The following is a 7,548-nucleotide window of genomic DNA, read 5'->3' as shown; positions in this document are numbered from 1 at the left end:
TGTCTACTTTATAGTATTGTTGTAAGGATCAGATTATATGTGATGTAAGAGGAGTAAATCCACTTGTAGAGAGCTAATATACAAAGGATATAATTATTGGTATCCAAAAAAGGCCAAAGTAAAGCACATTAAAAAAAAAAAACTAACTATATTTTCCCTTTGTAAAACTTGGAAAACAAAAGAAGCCAGACACAAAAAGGTCATATATAGTATTCTTTTACATATAAGAAATAAGCAGAATAGATTAACAGATTGAGACAAAAAGCAGATTGGTGATTGCCAGGGGCTAAGGGAAGGAGAATGGGAGTGACTGCTTTAATGGCTATGGGGTTTCCTTTTTGGGTGATGAAAACATTTGAGAGATAAATAAGTACTATGATTGCTCAACATCGTCAATGTACTAAATGATTCTGAAATTTTCACTTTAAAATGATTAATTTGATGTTATCATTTTATTTTTTTGCTTATGTGGGTAAGCAAATCAAAAGACTTGATGTTGGTGGTGGGAATTGGGAAGGAGGTTGTGCCAGTCATGTTTGTCCAGCTGGTCTTGTGAATGAAATCTTGGATACTTACTAATAAATAAACTCATTTACAAAAGAATATCTGTAAAGTGTACTTTCAGTTACTGTTAGCATTCGACTATCTCCATGAAACTAAGCCCAGAAAATGCTGTCTATATCATTGGGTAGGTTCCAAGGATAACAGTCAGTAACCTCCACAGATGCTTAGACAAGTGCCCTTTGGCCTCTGGAGTCCTCCATCCTACTAACCAGTTGCTATTAGAAGTGCTTAAGACAAGAGATGTGGGGAGGAAAGCTTGGTTTCATTAGTTCTTCTCAGCCTACTCGACAATTTACCACAGCTAGAAATCACACTTTCGCTTGAAATGGTTTCAGATGCTGATTTTCCCCCCATAGTTGGCAAATCTTGACTTTTGTATGTTTAACTCCTCAGTGGGCCTCTTCTCTGAGCTTCAAAGAGAATTGCTATTTCATGGTATCAATTTTCTCGCTGTAGGACATTGCCTTCTGATCTTTGCAAGGGCCCAGCTTCTATTCCAAACCTATGGGGTATTTTCAAAGGCTGTCAATTAGTATCAAGAGGATATTTTTGCCTTTGTTTGCAGTACAAATAGTAAAAAGTGGTTAGTCAAGTTATCAACATGTTTCTATTTATATGCGCATAATGGGGTGTTACATATATGATTTGAAGGGCAAAATTTCAAAGAATGACTTATCTAATATTTTCCATAAATCATCTGTTAGACTAGGGAAAATTCAGCTAAAGAAAAAAATGCAGAATCTAGGTTACATTGGATATCAGAGGATCACAGACTCTGAGCACTGAAACAGACCTTTCTATGTGTCCTTCAACCAACTATGTGACATTTGATAATCACTCACCAAGTCCCTGTCAGATTGTTGTCTACCTTAAGCTTGATGGGGACTATTTGAATACTAAAAAATTCTTCCCTAAATTGAGCCAAATTAAATCACTTTGCAACGTTTGTTTCCTAGTTTTGGGTGTATCACTTGGAAGTATTCCGGATAAGTCATATTTGTCTTCTGCATGATGGATTTTAAGTCATAAGAAACAACTAAATGTATTTCCTGTTACTTTAAGCTAAATATATACAGTTCTTTCAACTGAGTCTTATGTGCAAAGCTTGAAATTTCATGGTTGTCTTATTATCCTCTGTATAGATTTACGTTTACTCTGTGAGAATTTGGTACCCAGAACCAAATACAATATATCAGGTATATACAGAGGAGAGACTGAAAACATGACCATCTCTCTAGGCCATCAGCTTTTATGAATGAACCAAGTTAACTTTATGGATGTGTTCAAATTAGCTCATTTCATTTTGCCAAATGATTGGTTGCCACTATATATCCATCATTATAATACTTATTAGTGACAAAAGCTAGGTGATTGAAATTGCAAGTCTTGAAAAATGTACAAAGAAAACAAATAAGCCAATAAACCTAGAAGCATGGTGTTCTATTACGTAAGTGAACATTTTTAGAACCAGTAAGAGTGCTGCCTTTTTAGTTCTATAAGAAGCTGACTTTGCCATTTAAGAGACATTAGGCTTTCACCTAACGTGGTTCTCAAGCTGTAAACAGATCTCTTTTGTAAAAACTGGGAACCTGGTAGTCAGACAATGTAGTCTCCACGTGGATGAAAATATCATCTGGCAAGAAGCAGAGTTCAGGGAAATAACTTGCAGACAGTGATAACCTTGATGCTTTTAAGATAGACGATCTTACTCAGTGCAGTCGGAGGTCAGTGGCTTACAGGGCTCCAAAGACTGGGCCAGACCCAGTCTCCTTGTCTCCAGAAGACTGTCCTGTTTTGATGTCTGTTCCCAGAACCCTGAGGCAGATTTAAGGCTGGCTCTGTCAGTGACTTTCCATGTGGGTATCGATATGCCAGGTGCCAGTTGCGCTCCACTGATGGAAAACGTCTGCCACCTTTGTTGGGAGTTGGTTTCCTGCAAGGGAGTAGATTCTGAAATAATATGATCGAGAAAACTTCATAGAGGCTATCATGTCAGGGTTTTTTACATTATCACTAATTTAACCTGTTTATATTCTATACCCTCTTCACTTCCAAAAATTCTTAGCTCTCTAATGCCTTCAAAAGTCTGATTCAACATTAGGGAGGGGAGGACGTAAAAGTTCTGCAAACAAAAATACCTTTGATTCCTTTTTCATTGCATTGTGTTCTGAAAGCAGAGGGGTGAAACAAGTTAGAAAACATTAGGGGCAGGTTTGTCCACTGGGATGCCTGGCCCTCCAAGAGCCCCAGATGTCCCAACTGGTTCAAATGAAGTTTGAACTTTAAAAAATAAACATATAATTAAAGATCAATCCAACATCTCCTTTTTTTCCACCCTTCCTTTCCCCCAACTCTTTCTTTTCTTTCACCAACCATCACAGCCAAATCATGCTTTGAGAAAACAAATACTTGCAGACATCATCTTATCTACTGAAGAAATAACAGCGGATCTTGAAAACTTAGTGAATTTCTGGAGGCTGTTCGTTATCTGTCCAGGAGACCTCTTGGCGTCTGAAAAGAGCCAAGGGTTGTTAGGTGTAGTTTGACCTGTTGGGCAGACTGGCTTTAGATCAAATGAAAATATTGAATGTAGATGCAGAATAATGAGCAACCCATGCTCTTCACGTTGGCCCAGCGGCCACGACACTCCTCTCCAGGCCTCATCTTGAACTAGGCCCCCGTGGCCGTCACAGACCTGTGCATCTGTTTAACAACAACAGAAAACAAACAGGAGTGCTGTCATCTCTTCCAGTTTCAATAGACAGTTCATCCAGAAATGGCAAGCTCCTAAGTGCTGTCCTGTGGGAGAAATCCTGAAGGAGTCTCTTTCTCCTGCAGCAGCTGGGATGGGACTTTGAAGTAGGAACGGCACCCCACCCCATGCACTCACCCATGTCCGTTTACTTTGGACATGCTAGAGTAAATCCTCCCAGAGACATGCACTGCTCATGTTTCATGGTGGAGCACACACAGCTTCCGTTTGTTTGGGGATATTTCTCCTGACCGCTGACCCTTGGATTTGCACTGCCTTCAAAAGAAAGGGGCTCTGTGGGGAGATTTGTTTGTGTTTACCAGTGTTTGGACGTTAGGGCTTCTACTGAATAAACTTGACCCTGGGCAGTGGAGTGTGAAGCTCTAGGACCTGGGACGGGACCCCTACACAGGCCTCCTGAGTTGGTGAACCTTTGGGGAAGAGTCCTGGGAAAGTACAGCTATTTCCCCAGCTTCCCCGGCTTCTTGTGGGAATGCCTGGAATGCTGGATGGATATCTTTATGGTAACATGGGCTTGTAAAGTCAGAAGTGGTTATGGAAGCTAAGCCTGTTCTCTCCCAATCTCCACTCCAGAGCAATCGCCTTGCCTACCGAGAATGCAAGGTTGAGATACCCAGCCCTTGTGCTTCCGCAGTGAACACAGTGGCCTTCATCTCCTGGGAGACTCAGAGGAGTCTGTCACTTGGCTACCAGGATAAGCCTATCTACCTGCCTGCAAAGGAAGGCCATCTGCTGGGAGGTGGGGGTTGCCTGGCGCATAGCAGCTCCTGTTTCTCTCTCCCAATCCTTTGTGCTCTGGATCACTTTAAGTTCAAACTTCATTAAAAAATAAGAAACCAAGGGAAATAACATTGATAATGATAATAGCTGTTAATATATGAATAGGCACTCTTACACCTATGGCTTGTGTGGAAGGGGAATGATAACACTAAATAAAACAGCAGGGCAGAGAGAAAACCTAAAGAAGCTATCATTTCACAATGAATTTTAGAGCCAGGAAATTGCTAATGTAAGTATTGCATAAAACCTAATTCCATCCTCTAGGTGTGTACACAAAAGTCCGAGGTTTGAAAAGCACATGGGGATCTACCTATAAGTTTCTTATTCTGTTCGGGTGAGCCCTCATTATGTGGATGGTATGTTAATATTATACCCACACATTAGATACGGGAAGCTGGGGTGCCGAAAGAAAATAAGCCTGAATTAAGCCACCTCAGTATGGAGACCCTCTAATTTCTCTCTCTCTGTATTTATGTATTTATGTCTAAAAACACAGTGAGACATACCATCCATTTTTCATGGTGCTTCAGAGATTGCTATAGCCAAAGCTCTACCTGAAGCTAAATAAGCAAACATCATAATTTCCTCCGTTTTTTCCCCAGCTCAAATACAGTAGTTATTTCTGAGGGCACTGTGAAAGAGGGCAGGTATATTTGCATTATGCTGTGGATCCATTGCCAAGCACACCATCTTGCGGTTGATATAAAAGCCAGCTTTGCCTGGCAAGACAGATATCAACCCCCCCCCGGCCCCCCGGAAAAGTAGCCCCAAATCTGGAAGAGGCCTTTTATAATTTCCAACCATTTCATTATGGCATTAAGGCGCATTAATTGTTTCATAGCCATGTGGATATAGAGTTATACTGATTGACTTAAGTTGACAACTTCCTTTTTGCTAAAGCTGGTTAGGAAAAAGCACTTCAAATGGGTTTCTAATGATCTCATAAACACTGTTTCTTCTGATTGCTAAGTAGCTTCCTTTCCTTTCTTCTCTTTTTAATTCTCAGCTTCCAGTTCCTCTTCACTGTGGTTGTGAACAGCTGAACTTGGGCTCTGAGGTGCTGTCTTTCCAGTCTTCTCAAACACGACGACTTGATCAGTGATTCTGGACAGAAGGATGAATTGTCATCAGGTTAGAAGGAGACAGAAATGACTTGGATTCCAATTAAAATTGAAGCATTTAATTTTGAACCAATGGCAGGAAACTTTCTTAGTCAATATGTGGCTAGTGCCATGTCCCAAAAGAAGTGGTGAAAACAAAATTACCTGTAAACTTCATTTTTCATGTAACAGATACCTATTGCAAACCAAAAAGATACCCAGAAACTGCAATTGCATTAAGAAAGGCATGGCCCTGTGTGGCTCAGTTGGCCAAGAGTCATTCCAGGCACCAAGAGGTCTCCACTTCACATGCCTGGGGTTTCCGGTTCCATCCCTAGTGGAAGGCCTGCAGGAGGCAGGCCATTATTGCTTCTACCTCCTGTCTCTCTCCCTCCCTTTCTTTCTAAACTCAATTCCCAACACATTAACAAAATAAAGGCATGCATCTGAAAGCCCATAAGTCTGGCATTTTAAACTTCTAAATGCTAATTAGAGTTTAAGGTATTAATAATCTGACCAATTGGACAGAAAACTTCTGTTGAAGACTCTTATGATGATGTCGGGTGAGCAGACTATTTGATCAAAAAGGCAGAGGAGTGTGGTTGGGTAATAACATGGCCTCTGTGTAATGCTGTATCTAAACTATCACCAAATGCTAAGAGAAATAAAGGCCACAAACAACCAAGTACTGCATATGCCCTTAAAATACTTTGTCTCTGTGCTGTGCCAGCACAGCCAAGGGTTTGGTGAGCCTGAAGGGGGGCGGGGGGGCGGATGGGGACGGGCAGCAGCGAGGTGAAGGATTAAAGAAAATATAGCTGAGACTCAGTGGATCTCCTGTGCCTGGATGAGGCCACAGAGAAGGATCCAGCCAGCAAGCTGAGGCTTTGTTTTATAGTCAGAGAGAAACAAGGTAGTAGTCAACATAGTTAAAATGTTCTTGTGAGTTTCACTTGTTTTGGCAGCACTTGCTGCACCTCCCACAGCCCATTAGCTACCTAAGAAGGACTATGGACAGCGGCCATGAGGTCAAGCTTAATTATGCTAAGAGGGCTCTGCCCTCTAAGCTGGGACTTGTTTGTGGCTCTGCCACAGGTCAATTGGAGGCCTAACTCTAGAGCTGCTCCCTACAGTCTCCATGCCTGATTGGCGTGGCTCAGTGGTTGAGCATCAACCTATGAACCAGGAGATTATGGTTCAATTCCCAACCAGGATGGTATATTAATACTATGCCTGGGCTGTGGGCTTGATCCACAGTGAGGGGGATGCAGGAGGCAGCTGATCAATGATTCTCTCACATCATTGACGTTTCTCTCTCTCCCTTCCTCTCTGAAATTAATAAAAATATTTTTAAAAAATTCTTTGTCTCCAATTATTTCAGGCAGAGAAGACACCCTCCGTTGACAGAAAGGTAAAAAGCATGGCCACTTTAATCTTCTTCTTTTATTTTCTTTGCAAACATACGACTAAAAATGCAATTAGTGTAAAGAGGATGACATCCATTTTATTAAAGATGTTCCTCATGTATTTTTGTAAGAGGTTATTTCTCTAAAAAATACACACTTTCTGCCAACTTCCTATTATATTTGCACGGAACCTACTGAGGATTAAATGTTTTCCAAGAACTTAGCATTTCCTGTCAGAGTTTTAGACAATCCCTGCTAACAGCTGTGGACAGAAACCAGCTACTGCTGTCATGAATGACCTCCCATGTTTGGAACCTAAAGAACAAACAAACATTTACTCCAAGGAACACAGACCTGGACAGAGCATGAACTTTGCCATGTCTTACCTTCTCATAACAATTTACTGAAAATTAATTTGGTAGTCACCCAACCACTAGCTCTTCTAGGAAATTTATTTGTAATCTAACCAGCACCTTCCAGGACTTAAAACACCCACATGTGCACATGCACATAAAATACTCTTGGATGCTAATAAAAGAGGGGAAAGACAAGTTTAAATTTAAAATATATTTTATTTTCCCCTCGGAATGTTTGTTTTACCTTTCAGGTCACTGGTTTCCATAAATTCCCTGTGTCTTAACAGTATAGAGGATATTTTTAAACATAGCTCTTATGCTGGAGTGTACATTAAATATTTGTTCAGCTGATTAAAACAGTTCTACATTTATTTAATGTTTGAACAGTAAACAGTTTATTGAAAACTGAAATGTCTTTTTATACATATGCGTACGCTCACACAGACACACCTTTCAGAAGAGGGGCTTCTGTTCCGAGGTTTCCCAACTTAATAGTGTTGAATATAAACAGCCCTGGGATAAACCCCATTTTCAGACACAGTTATCTCTCAGGGAGGCTGGGACTGTGG

Source organism: Myotis davidii, unplaced genomic scaffold (assembly GCF_000327345.1).
Source record: "Myotis davidii unplaced genomic scaffold, ASM32734v1 scaffold98, whole genome shotgun sequence".
Classification (NCBI taxonomy): Eukaryota; Metazoa; Chordata; class Mammalia; order Chiroptera; family Vespertilionidae; genus Myotis; species Myotis davidii.
This window is presented reverse-complemented; position numbering follows the sequence as displayed.